Genomic DNA, 15,226 nt, shown 5'->3' on the forward strand with positions numbered 1-15,226 from the left:
CCCTTGACAGTTCTTGAATTTGACTATAACATTCCTGGGTGTTGTCAGTTGGGGATTAAGTACAGGAGGTGATCTGTGGATTCTTTCAATCTCCAACTTTCCCTCTTGTTCTAGAATATCAGGACAGTTTTCTTGGATAATTTCCTATAGTATGATGTCCAGGCTTTTTCTTTTACCATGGTCTTCTGGTAGACCCATGATTCTTAAGTTGTCTCTCCTGGAATGATTTTCTAAATCTTCTGTTTTGTAAATGAGGTGCTTCATGTTTTCCTCAATTTTTTCATTTTTTTTTATTTTGTTTTATAGTGTCCTGCTGCCTTGTGTAGTCACTTGCTTCTAATTGTTGTATTCTGGTTCTTAAAGACTAGATTTCATCCCTAGCTTTTTGGTCATCCTTCTCTTTCTGGTCTGGTTTTCTTTGGAGGTCATCTTTCATCTTCTTTGCCTCATCTTTCATCTCCTTTGCCTCATTTTCAAGCTGATTAATTTTGGCTTTCAAGAGACTGGTTTCTATTTCCAGATGACTTATCTTGCTTTTAAAATTGTCTTCAACCTCTCTTAATTGTGTTTTGGATTGTATTTTGAGTTCTGCCAGAGCCTGTATCCAATTCACTGGGTTTTCTGAAGTTTCCTCGTCCTTCTCTGTTCTGTTTGCTCTTTGTTCATTGCATGGAGTCAATTGTAAATTATTTTTTCTTTTTCTGTTGTTTGCTCATATTTAACCCTTCTTTACTCCCTGCTATTGCCTGAGCTATTGCCACTCTCATTTTTTTGTATGGTTTTGGGCTTTTATTTCTGCCTTCACCCTTGGAGTTTTGTCAGTAAATCTTTCAGTGCAGTCTGTGGAGGAGGGGTGTTGGAGCTTGAGCTTCCCTGTCCTCTGGAGGCTTTGATGGGATTAAGTCTTGCTGTGTTGCTAGATGTGCCCTGGGCCCAAAACCTTGGTGGGGGGTGGGGAATATGAAGTGTCTCTTCTGTTGCAACTTTGCCTCCTGTTCTGTGCTCTGTGTTTCTCCTTTATCTGCTTCCCCACTGCCTGTGTTGGATGCTCTGGGTTTGGCACAGCTTTGCCCACAAGGTCTTCCCTCCAGACCAGTGCCTTTACCCTCCCAGATGTTACAGATCCAGCTGGAGGCTTAGTGCTCTAGGTGGGAGAGGGGTCCTGGGACCTTCCTTCTTCCTTCCCCTTAAACTGGAGTGTTCTTGAATTCCAGATTTTGGGGAGTACCTTTTAAGTTGAGTCCAGCAGGAGGGTTTCTCCTCTCTGTCTTGTTGTTAGGTTTGATTTTCAGTCCCCTAGGAGCATTTAGTTTGCAATCAGTAAGAAAGGGTTTTTAAGAGGTCTGAAAGTTTGCTGACTCTATGCTGCCATCTTAGGAAGTGGAGACTATTGAGTAGAGGAAGAATTAACATATTAGGGATTGTGTGGATGACATGATCATATTTGTACTTTTAGATGGTAGCTGAATGGGGAGAGACTTGAGGTAGGCAGATGCACCAAAAGGCTTTTACTCCAAGAGTGAGGTGATAAATGGTGATAGTGTCAGAGGAGAGAAGGGAGTTCGTTCAAGAGATGTTTCAAAGAAGAAATCAATAGGTCTTGCCAACAGAATGAATACAGAGTGGGGGTGAGAGATGGTGAAGAGTTGTGAATGACACCTTAGTTTTGATCTTGGGGGACTGGCCCTTAAGTAATAGAGATGTAGGAAGTAGAGAGAGTTTAGAGGGAAAGATAATGAAGCTGATTTCGAACATGTTGAATTTAAGAAGTCTGCTGGACATCCAGTTCAGGTATGAAAGGCAGTTGGAGATGTGAGATTAGGGGTCAGCAGAGCAGATTGGGCAAGATAGGTAGATTTGAAAGCCATGAGTATAGAAGTGGTAATTAAATGTGTGAAAGTTAATGCGATAACCAAATGAAACAGCATGAAATTAGAAGAGAAGAGGGTCCAAATCAGACCCCTTTTGGACACCTATTGTTAGAGGATATGATCTGGACAACCAAGGAAAACTAAGGAGTGGTCACAGAGGTAGGAAAAATCAGGAGAGTCACCAAAACCTAATTTATTAATATCAATTTCTGACTTTGAAATGCCAATATTCTCATTATACTGATTATTCTCATATATATATATGTATATATATATACATATATATATATATTTGTCTCTATTATCATGCAGGTGATATGGACGTTCAAATTATTCAGGGAGCAGATCTTAGCTTTTTGTGTATACTATTTTGCCAATATTTAAAGTAAATTGGAATTAATCTAAGAATATATGACTTCACTTAGGGAAACAGTTTAATACATCTTTATCAACTCAAGATAACAAACAAAATTTCTTTGTTAAGAAAGTTCTTCATCCTCTTAAAAATATAAAGGTTGGGATACTTTCATAGAAGAAAGAATTCCTGATACAGACATTCTGGAGAGCAATATGGAACCATAAAACTATTCATTCTCTTTGGTTCAGCGATACCACTACTAGATCTGTATTCCAAAGAGATCAGAAAGAGGGGGGAAAGGACCTACTTGTGCAAGTCAGAGCTCTTTTTATAGTGGCAAAGATTTGGAAACTGAAGAATGTCCAGCAATTAAGGAATGGCTGGACAAGTTGTGGTGTATGTTGTATTGAAATACTATTCTGCCATAAGAAACATTGAAATGGATGAGTCCAAGAAAATCTGAGAAGATTAATGCCAGGAGAACACTGTATACAATAAAGGAAATAGTGGAATGATCAACTTTTGAAGTACTAAATTAACATCACCAAGCTTTTGGGAGAAGAACTTTGACCCAAAGAAGACATTTTACATAAACTGCTGGGAAAATTGGAAAAAAAAATATGGAAGAAACTAGGCATAGAACCACATCTCACCCCATACACCAAGAGCAAAAAATAAAGGGGATATCATAAGCAAATTAGGAAAACATGGAAAAATTTACTTGTCAGATTGTGTATTAGGGAAGAATTAATGAACAAACAAAACATAGAGAACATTACAAAAAATGAAATGGATAATTTTGATTACATTATATTAAAAAACCTTCTATATAAACAAAACCAATCCAACCAAGATTAAAAGAAAAACAACAAACTGGGAAAAATAATTTATAGCAAGTGTCTCTGACAAAGGCCTTCTTTCTCAAATATATAGAGAACTGAGCCAAATTCATAAGAAAATAAAACATTCCCCAATTAACAAATGGTCAAAGGATAGGAATAGGCAGTTCTCAAATGAAGAAATTAAAACTATCCAAAGTCAGATGAGGTAATGCTCCAAACCACTATTAATTAGAGAAATGCAAGTTAAAACAATTCTGCCATATTACCTTATACCTCTCAGAGTAGCTAATATGACCAAAAGGGAAAATGATATTGAGGGGAAGTAGGAAAATTGGGACACTAATGCATTGTTGGTGGAACTATGGATTGATACATTCATTCTGGAAAGCATTTTGAAACCATGCCCAAAGGACCATAAAACTATGCATACCCTTTGATCCAGCATTACCACTACCAGGTCTGTATCACAAAGAAATCAGAGATAGGAGCAAAGGACCAACAATGTACAAAAATATCTTTAGCATTTCTTTTTGTAGTGGCAAAGAATTGGAAAGTAAGAGGATGTCCATCAATTGAAGAGTGTCTGAACAAACTGTGGTATATGGTTGTGATGGAATATTATTGTGCTATAAGAAATGATGAACAGGATGAGTTCAGAAAAACTTGGAAACTGATAAAAAAGGGAATGAGCAAAAATAAGAGAATAATAATACAGTAACAGAAACATTACATGACAATCAACTATGAAAGACTAAATTAAAATCAGCAAAACAAGGTCCCAAAATAACCCCAAGGGATTTATGACCAAAAAGAATGATATCCATAGCCAAAGATAGACCTTTTGGAATCTGATTGCAAATGAAAGCACACTGTCCTTCACTTTATTTTCCTCATGAGTTTTATAATGCATTTTATATTGTATATATGATATGTGACTTCAGTCATGACATGAGAAATATGGAAATACGTATCGCATGAATGTACTCATATAACCTCTACAAGACTATTTTACTATCTCAGGGAAGTGGAGGGGGAGAGAGAAAGAATCTGAATTGCAAAATGTCAGAAAACAATTGTCAAAAATTGTTGTAATTGAACATGTAATTGAAAAAATTAAATTAAAAAGAAGAAATTCCCAATCTTCTTTGTTAATTCTCTCAGTTTCCCCCTACATATCATAGGAAAATAGTATATTAAGCTTTACTTTAGACCTTAATAATCTTTCTCCACATTCAAGGCTCCTCATAAAATTCTCTTTATAAAGCTTCTTCTCAAAATTGTAGTTGACACAAATGGCGAGAATGAAGTTTCTTCTCGCTGTATTTTACTCTGTCTTCTCTATCAATTCCTCACAAGATTTAACTCCTACAAACTATGCCTTACCCCATAGAAAGAAGCCCTTTAAAGAATGACAGTTACAAATTTGAGTGACTATTCTTTAGAGAGAGCAAACTTCTCTAGCCTTTGTGGGCAGCTAGGTGGTATCATGGACAGAGTTCTTGACCTGACGTCTTCCTGGATTTACATCTGGTAGCAGACACTGGCTATTGACTCTGGGAAAGTCATTTAACCCTGTTTGCCTCAGTTTCCTCATATATAAAATGAGTCAGAAAGTAAATGGCAAACCACTCCGTATCTTTGCCAAGAAAACCCAAAGTGGGGTCACAGGGAGGTGAGCATGCCTGAAAAATGACTGAATTATAACAACATAAGCTTTTGGAAGAAATATTATGGTTGAATTCAACTACATTTTCAAACGTTTCTGTGTTTAGACACAAAGGTCCTTTAGTCAGTCTCTTTCTCAACCTGGTACTGATATCTTTTTGCAAGAGAAACCTTCTATCAGTGAAGCTGAACACAAGATGAGGTCAATATTCTATTTACAAACCAGGCCAGCTTTTTCCTAAGCATGGCTATAAAGTTTTAACAGGTTCTTACTTTGGGATGAGTCGTTAGATCCAGGGCTGTCCATACTGGTTTTACTTTTTGGGTCTTCAGTACACTCCCGGCTCTCCTCCTGTTCTGATCCAATTTCTTCCTCAGGTATATTTCACTTCCTGAATTAAATGTGTTCTTAAAAAGTGGGATGTGTGAGTGATGCGCTCAGGACTGGGGTCATGTGTTTGTTGGGTCCTGAGTATGCCCAGATTTACCCATCCAAACGGGCAACGCGCCTCCCTGCTTGGTCTACTTGCTCCCTTGTCACTCGTTTGAGCATCATCCTCATCCTGGATTCTTTAAGTGCTCAGGAGGCGGTGATGGTTTTACAGAGAAGGTGGGGAGAGCTTCAGGTTAAGATCCAAGTCCATTTGGGATCCTTCATTTCTTCAGCATCTGGCAAGCACCCCCTTGGAAGTGGGAGGGCAGCCTTGGCGCTTCTCCAACAAGCAGTAAGAGAGAAAAAAGAGGAGAAGCCACAAGTCATCTGGCACAGGAGGAGCTCCAGAAATCATAAAGGCTTGTGACAGATAATGAGATGAAGGTTCTCCTTTTAAGTCTCACCAGTGAGATTCGATGGAAAGAAAGGAGGGCTTAATGGTCAAAACAATGCTGACTTTCACTTCACTTTGTCATTTGTGTATGGAAGTAAATGGGAAAGACTCAAATAAAAGTGTAATAAAGGGATAACTGAAACTGCCTATTTTTTTCATTCTATTTGGCAGACACAAGATAAATAAAAGCCAGCTTCCAAGTGGTGAAAAAAAGATAAAGACAAGACTAAAGAAGGCTGAGTTGATAAACACAGGAGGCAATTATTGTTCTTATTTATTGGGTTCCAAAGCTCATCTCACTTGTTTTGATATGCTGACATGAAGGAAAACAGGATGCCAGTTCCAGCACTGAAACACACAGCAGCATCATGCACAGAGATGCATTTTAGGACCCGTTCCTTCCATGCTGGAATGGATAGGCTACACTGGGTTCAAGTCAGAAGAGCAGTGTGGGCCCTCCAGTGAGGGTGAAGTTAAAACCAAAGTCACACAGCTAAGAATTATCTGAAGTCAAATTTGAACCCAGGACCTTCTGTCTCTAGGCCTGGCTTTCAATTGACTGAGCCACCTACGTGCCCCCATAGAGATACAGTTATAAGTGAATTTAGAAATGGAGTCATTGACAGATTGGGCAGTTTGTGTAGCAAGCAGTTTGACCAGGTAAGGAGTTATCAATCTGCAATGAACCCTCTGCTCCAAGTCCCAGCAGAATAACAATTAGGCTGTGAGTGATCAAAACCTGTCATCTGTAAAACTGGATAAGGCCATTTCTTCTAGAACAATGGGGGGGGGGGGCGGGAGAGAAGAGGGAAAGCCCTGGCAGAGAGAAGTGCCAGGATCCTCGGAGTTCAATGACTTAATTGAGTTGATGAAACCACACAGATTAGCTAGGTGGGAGGTCTAAATTACAGTTTTCTGCATTTCTGAGATAAACCAGATTGGGTGGTTCTCTTTCTTTTCCTTAACTGGCAGCCTTCAGTGACTCTCCACCCATCTGCTCCCAATAGGCACGTGGACATTCTAGATACCTTTAAAAATTGTCTCCAGAATAGGTTGTTAAATGGATTTATTGGATTTTACATCATTGCTAAGAAAAATGGAAACGGAGGGGACAGACTACTTTTTTAGATCAGGCTATTTGGGGACTGACATTAGTAACAAACCTTGAATTTAAGTTAATATCAGTTTGGGATGGAATTCTCATCTTTCCACCAGTTTCTCTACTCAGTTTAATCTGATAGCCTCTCGAAATAAATGCTTATGGCCTAATAAGGTGTTAAAGGGAAGGAAGGACAAAGGAAAGAAAGACATTTAAACAATTATAATCAAGGTAACCGAGTAACTAATTATATGATATGATTTGAGACATGCCTTGATAATAAAAAGGACATTCCTCACTGGATCACTGGACCCAGGGAATACATAGAGATTGAAGGGGTGGGAAAAAGACTTCCCCCATCACCTTTCTTTTCATGATTTACTCAGTTTCCCCTGGGAACATTAGAATACAGTTCAAGTATAGGTCACCCCAGATGTGAGTTAAATACGATCAGCTCCTATGTAAGCACACAAGCCAATAGTTTTTTTCTTTCATCCCACAGAAAAGTGCAAAACCTGAAAGAACTATGAAATAGCAGTCTCTATATGTCCATGATAACTCACCTTCTGCTGCTCTGTCTTCCCTACTCGCCTTTCCTCCAGGGACCTATATGGTCCACTAAACTTCTGAGATTGTGATACCCTCAGAAAGGAATCGCCCTTGAAAGATGATTTCCTTGTCATCCACTGGCCGCTAGGCTTGCCTAGAAACTTTAGTCCTAAAGCTATGGTTCCCCCCAAACAAACTTTTGTATTTGAGGTTGCTAGGGAGTCAAACTGTGCCTTCTGTTACTTTAAGCTTTGGAGATGCTCCCCCATCCCCCCAAAAGAGCATCTTGTTCGTTGGGTTGCAAGAATCAAGAATACTTTCCAGCCACTTTCTTGCAGGGAGTATAGAAAACTACTATTAGCCATGATAATTACTGGAGGAAAAGGTAGGGGTTTGTTCCTTCCCATAATGGCTCGTTTTCTTGCTCTTTCTCCGGATCCAAGACCACAAACTTGACATTTTTGTCCTTTGTTGAGAAAACTAAGTAGAATTCCTCTTTCCTCGAGTAGGCTGAGTACAGGAATTTAATGTGGTCTAATGCAATGCCTTTCCCTCTCTCATCCAAGCAATCCTATTTCTTTCTGTAGAAACATGGGCCTACGAATTTTAACTGCTCCATCACTCCCTTTTCCTCTTCTTCATTGGTGCCATTTTTAGACCACCAGGTTTCTGCCTGAGAGCTTTTACCATTCTTCACATCGTCTCTTAGCTTGCCATCTCTGTAGCTAAGCAAGTCACCTGAGGATTCTTCCGATGGCCAGGGCAACTCCATTGAAACTATCAAAGAATGTTTTCTAACTATTTCAAAATGTTAATAGGGATGTTCCCAGCTTCCAGAAAGACAGACACCTTTTCTTTTCTTCCAAACGTAACTAGGGAACATGCACAAAGAAAGGGACAGCCTGAGTTTGGAAAATACAAAAGCCAGAGAAAGAGTTAAAAGATGGAACAACTGACAAAATGTGTTCATTCCCCCATTTAGCTTAGAGGCAGCAATAGTTGGATTGAGATGATGATAACCGGAGTCAAAAATAGCCAGGGGAAGATAAAGAGGGAAAATGATGACCTCTTTTGAAAGCAATCACAGGCTCTGCAAGACTAGAGGCTAAGGCTGTGTTTACAACAAAATATCTTGGCAATTTAGACAATTTAATGAAAAGATAAGTTGATTCAGTGGGAAAAAATAGTTAAACCTGTTGCTTGGCATCATGCAAGCAAAATAGCTTTTGGATGGATGGAAATTTTTTCCATAAATAAAATGGCTTGAAAACTAAAAGGAAAAGAAATAGAGAAGGATCAAGTAGAGACGGGTTCTATAGGAAAGTTGCTTGATATTTTTAAGAATGTTTGAAGTGGATGCTTTGAGAAAATGAATAGAAATCATATTCCTATGCTTTGAAAAAATAATCATAAAGTCTGCATTGTTAATAACAGTCTTCAGAAATGTGTTAGATTAGACAGAAAGGCATATAGATGCACCTCTTCTTTATAAACAAATTCTGGGTACAAACTTGCGTTTTGGTACCTTTGCAGGATTGGTTGAATTCTTCATCGAGAAAGGAGAGTTTAGCAAATGTCAAGTTTTCCAGATTTCTACATTCACAAAAGCAGTAAGTTTCTGTTTGTGTTGCAAGCATGAGAAGTATCCTGACAAGCAATCTCTCCGTCAGGACAACCTGGAGCCAAGTCCTGACTCTGACACATTCTGACTGAGGTCCTAGTAATCTCCACGACTCTAACATGCAGGCCTGGAACTGATTTGTGTTCAGGACAAAAATTCTGGAAAAAGACATGGGAACGTTCAAGGGTGGAGCAGTTTGGATTTGTGTGCCAACATTTGGCATAATCTGGTAGTCTAGTGGCTGGATAGCCGCACATCCTTAGGCTGCGGCCACAAAGATGGACAGACTTCACCCTGTTCTCCTTTTCTGCCCTCATGGCTTGATCTACATTGCTCCTCCAGAACTTATCTTCTAGAGCGGGAGTAGGCTCTCAGTGCTTTAACCCCACCTTCTTCTCAGACTCCTAAGGAGCAATCCTATTTTTGACATGAGTCTAAAAGACTCTCCCAAGAAAAAGCAAAGGGAGGAAATACAAATGGTACCCAGAATGCAAGGAAGGGGAAGGAATGGACCAGGAAATTGTAATTCCCCACACAAAGAGAACAACACGAAGTAATATGATTACAATCAGATGAGAGGCTAGGATACAAGCCTCACTGGGATGTTTTCTACAGAGCTGCTCATTAGCTATTTTACATATTACCTCCACTGAGTACAGCTTGATGAAGCCAAGCAGGCTCTTTTCTTCCCAGTGGTTTCTTTCTTTGTGGGTGGTCTATGCTCACCCATTGTTCTAGGACCCAGGAAGAGGGAAGAAGCCAGTTGCCTTTAGAGATCTTATAAAGCCCTGTACAGAAGGGAAGAAGACACAAGCAGAAGGCTGTCTCCCCCAGACCTATAAGCCTGCCCAAGAGGCTTGGCCAACGAAGTGAAGGAAAGTACACACCCAGATCAATCCTCTCGGGCGTCCAGAGCTATGCACGCACTCCCTTGCCAGCAAGAAGAAGAGACCTGTGGAGTAGGAATTACACCATTGGTATATCCACTGGGTTCCACTTCAGCATCCAATTAAATGAAGATCTGTGCTAATCTGAAGTGGAGTCAGGGAAAAGGCCCCTCCATCAAGCACCTCCAAGGGTGTGTTAGAATAGAATGAAATTGTATTTTCCAAGTGAAAGCCAAGATGCCTAAATAGCGAAGGATTTCAGGATTGTTTTGTTTACTCAAAGTTCTCTCTTTTCAAGCATAGCCTTGATGATAAAACATCAAAGATTTTCACTGACGTTTATGCCATTCCAAATAGCACGTGTAATAACTCCTTCCATGGAAAACCAACCCAACTCTTTTGGGGGTTTGTTAAACTAACATTTTATTAGACAGCATTTTTGTCTATGACTCTATGAGTACACACTATAAACACTCCGAAGATAATGGTATACAGACATTTATAAAGATAAATCAGCCAAGTTCATTTAGCCCAAGTTTATAAAGCAGTTGGAATAGAAAGAGGCAATAAAATAAGATTCACTATTCCTTGCTCTTTTATTTATAGATTATATTTATCATTATTCCATGAAATAATATTCAGCTCATGAGAGTAAAAAGCTTGCTTGAGATAAACAGAAACAATACCAGCTGAACAAAGAAATCCGATCATTTAATGTGACCCCCCCCCCTGCCACCCCGGTCTTTAACAGCTGTAGAGCTCAAGAATGACAGGGAGGTTATAAAATTTGAATATAAACTTCAGGGCTAAATTGTATAGAACTGGATTTAAATATATGATACCATAAGTAAAAGCAAGGAACTGCAATGTTTGGGCTTTTTCCCTTCGGACCTTCCCATCAGGCCAGTGTCCTAAAAAGTGACTGTGTCCATGAATCACACAGTAAACACAAGGGTTTGGAGAAGGCCCTGGCAGATATCTCTGTGGTATAGCAGGAACAGATCAATAAATTTAAGCATAGACTAAAACAAGTGGAAAACCTTGGTATATATCAGCCTAACTGGCAGGACCCAAAGTCCATTAATGGAAGAGTTATGGGGAGACATCATACATGAGCCCAGATCCTTGCTTAAATTAATCCAAAGAGTGACAATGTTGTCACTGAAACCACAGTCGGAGTATAATTCATTGGATCTTTCAGTGACCACGTCACTCCTTGAGCCACTGGGACATTTTTTTCCTGCTGTAGGAATTTAGTTGAAGATGAAAGGTGGAGGTCCCAGTTCATTTTACCCAGTAGTCATGAGGCATTTTTCTGGAGTCTTTGGGGTGGGAGAGGGATTGGGGGAAATAGATCTTTTCAGAAGCTTTGCCACTCTGGACATGAGCCAAAAAACACAAACCCAACCACCATTCCTAACTCAAGGGATTCTATGAGGCCAGTCCTTGCATTTCCCTTTTTTGAATTAGAATAAGTATGAATTTAAACCTAATAAAGTAATCTTCCATTGTTATCGCCATCAGCAACACCTCTAAGAGGTTTATTCATCTCTTTTCTCCTGGCCTCAGATTCCGTTTGGCTTATGCCAGTCACCACTACTGCCCATGAGAAGCAAGCAGCCAACCACGCTCATAAAAATGGAGGCCAGTCCTTTGAAAGTCTGGCCAGAAGTGCTTGGTGAAGTGATTGTTCTCAGCAAGCTGTAAGGCTACACAATGAAGTCTGGAGGAGCAGTAAGGACCATCCTGTGGCTGCTATTCGGAGATGCTTTAGATAGAAGTGATGCCAGTGCCAGCTTCTAGGACTTTTCATAATAGAGATGAAAATGCCGAAGGAATCATGGTTGATGTATCCATGCGCTCTGCTTTCCTGCTTTATTACAAGTAGCAGCTATCTGTACTAACAACCCCAAAGTCTCCTCTGTTCAGTCAGTGGTGACTTTGTTCTAGAGATGAATATAAAGTTTGGCCCTGAGTGCTTTCGAAGCCAAAGAATACCTTTTTTCCTCAACAATATTAGCAACTGGCTGACGATGAGAATTCTGTGACTGAGCTCTGGGCTGGGGTCCATTTTTTAATGCAGACTGTTTCGTGTCTGTACAAGGTCCCGTCTTTACATACAAACAGAGGACTTGATCATACTATTTTTATGGGATCGTTAACAAAGTCACATTCTATTGCTCTGAGAAGCCACTTATCTCCTCTTTTATTTTCTGAGGGACTCTGATCTAGGGGTTCTTATATCTGATTAATCTCTTAAAGTGCCCCATTTGTTTTTTATTTTCATATTGTAAGAGGGTAACAGACATTCAATGACAATTATGATAAAATATTAAACGGCTTCTCTGGCACTAAATCTTGAGGTCTGATCGTTACAAAATACTCAAGTGGAGCTGTGACATGATCATAAGCCAGACTCTTCCCTTCGGTTCTCTGAAGATAACCGCCCATCCATACTTGCCCATCCTGTCTGACTCTTGGCCATGTTTTCCCAGGGATGTGTTACAGAGCACCCTCCTAACAACCTGCCAGGAGCTTTTCTTGTGAGCAAATCAGTAGAATATTCTGGCTATCCATCTGTCCTTGCTTGTTCTCTCCATGTGGCCAGCCCATTTCCTCCTCATTCATCATACAATTCCTTAATGAAATCGTTTACTCTTGTTCCTTAGAGTTCCTCATTGGCTATATGTTGGAGCTTGTTCATACTTACCATGTGCCTTTCCATCTTGCTCTGTGTGATACTCATCATTAGTTCCTTGAAGGCTGACATAAGGTAAGATTGGCAAAAGTATGGCCTACACCACACGCCAGGAGAGAGTCAACATGGATACTTGATCTAGAAATAAAGGGTGACACATAAACAAATTAATGGAACATGAAAACGTTTACCTGTCAGACTTATGGATAAGGGTAGAATTTATGACCAAATAAGACATGAGAACATTATAAGAAAAATGAAATCGATAATTTTGATTGCATTAAATTAAACTGAGTTTGGGCAAATAAAACCAATGTAACAAGATTAGAAGGGAAACAGCAAATTTGAGAAAAAATTCCATAGCAAGTATCTCTGACAAAATATTCATCTCTCGGATATGTAGAGAATTGCAGCAAATTTAGAAGAAGAGTATTCCTCAATTGAAAAATGGTTCAAGTATACAAACAGGTAATTCTCAGAGGAAGAAATAAAAAAAGATATATGAAAAATGGTCCAGATCACTACTGATTGGAGAAATGAAAATCAAAAACAACCAAGAAACAACCTATCAGATTGGCTCGCATGACCAAAAAGGAAAATATTCTTAAGTGCTGGTGGGGATGTGGAAAAATAGGGACATTAATACACTATTAGTGGCTGTAGAGCAATACGGAACCATGTTCAAAGGGCCACAAAACCATACCCTTTGATCCAGCAATACTGCTACTAGGTCCATATCCCAAAGAGATCAGAGATAAGGGAAAAGGATCTACCTATTCCAAAACATTTTTAGCAGCTCTTTTTGTAGTGGCAAAGAATTAGAAATTGAAAGGTAGTTCATGACTTGGGGAATGAATGAACAAGTTGTGGTTTGTGGTTCTAACAGAATACTACTGAACCATAAGAAACAACGAACAGAATGAGTTCAAAAAATCTAGAGAAACTTATATGAACTGAAGGGCAAGTGAGAGAACCAAAAGAGCACTATATAGATTACTAGAAATATTACATGATGATCAACTGGGAAGGATTAAAAGCAAAGCAAGTCTCCAAGATAACCATAAGGGACTCCAGATGAAAAGCTATCTACAGCCAAAAAGAAACTGTTGGAGTCTGAGTGCAGATCAAAGCATGCCATCTTTCATTGTATTTCCTTCATGAGATTTCTGGGATGTGTGATTCGTGTCTTCTATAACCTATATCAGACTGTTTACCATCTTGGGGAGGCAGGAAGGGTAGGGAGGAAGAAAATCTATATTCTAAAATTTCAAAAAACAATTATAAAATTTGTTTCTACATCTGAAAAAAATTTAATTGAGAAAAAAAGATGACCCTTTGCTTGCATGGGAAATTCAAGATTAGCAAAAGAGTTTTATAATTTCCTGAAAGTAAATTAGCTTGTTCTCCTCTTCCTTTCCAAGTCTGAGTTCAGCTCATTGTCCCTCAGTACTGTTTCTCTGATTGATACAAATAGTTGGATGAATTCTAAATAGTCCTGTTCCAAATGCACGGTTAAAACCAAGCAATAGATACCTTTCATCCACTTGGTCTTTCCTATTTGAATGGTCAGGACAAACTTCTTTGAGTAATCACAGCTCTCTTCTAGAAAGTTCTTCAATGTCTTAGGGCTTAACACAATCAAAATATCATCTATAAACAGGAGCTTCTACAGGTATATTAAAGCTATCAGGTCAGATTAAAATCTCATGTTTTAAAAGACCAGCAGTTGAATGTTTTCATTGTCTGGTGGGGTATCTTGGAATCATTTTTCCCTTAGCAAAATGAAGAAAGTAGCAAAATATTTTTAAAATACTGCTTTTGCGCTTTAACATAAAATTCAATTCCAATTTCCTCAATTGGTTTGTTACACTGGTCACATTTTAGACTTTCAGTCAAAAAGATCCATGTTCAAATTCTGAATCAATGACCTTTAGCAAATCATTGACGTTCTTTGAGCCTCATTTTTCTCAGAGAAAAATGGGAATAATGAAAATCTCTACCTCACACAATGGGTAGTTGTGAGCATCACAGGAAATATTATTGTCTTTGTTCAGTTGTTTCAGTTTTGTTCAACTCACTGTGATCCCATTTGGGTTTTTTTGGCAATGATATTGAACGGATTTGCCATTTCTTTCTCTGGTTTGTTTTGTAGATGAGGAAACTAAGAGGAAAAGGGTTAAGTGATTTGTCCAGGGTCATAAAACTACTAAGTGTCTGAGGTCAGATTTTAACATAGAAAGATGAGTTTTCTTGTCCATTGTCTGGTACTTTATCCACTGTGTACTGCCTATATAAATATTAGTTATTATTATAAAACTAACTGTATTGGACACCATTTTAAAAGTTTTGTGGAGCAACTAGGTGACTCAGTGGATTGAGAGCCAGGCACAGGTCCTGTGCTCAAATCTGACTTCAGACAGTTCCTAGCTGTGTGACCCTGGGCAAGTCACTTAATCTCCATTGCTTACCCTTACTGCTCTTCTGCCTTAGAACCAATACACAGTACAATACTTAGAACCAATACATAGGGTTTAAATAAAAAACAACTTTTAACACAAAGCCAACATGAAGCTCGTGGACATCCAGTACCTGATAATACCTGGTAATGTCTTTTGAATCTCTCCTCCAATTTAACGTTGACCCTTTAACCATCAGATGAAACCCCCCAACCCTGATAACTGATGGCAGTTAAGTAGCAGCAGCTACCAATCCCTTCTCCCAATGGCAGTAGTTAGAATCTCCAGCCAACGTCAGAGTGTGGTATGTGTGGTTCTCACCAAGCTGGTTGCCTCTAGCTCCCTCCTCTACT

This window comes from Monodelphis domestica, chromosome 7 (genome assembly GCF_027887165.1).
Source record: "Monodelphis domestica isolate mMonDom1 chromosome 7, mMonDom1.pri, whole genome shotgun sequence".
Classification (NCBI taxonomy): Eukaryota; Metazoa; Chordata; class Mammalia; order Didelphimorphia; family Didelphidae; genus Monodelphis; species Monodelphis domestica.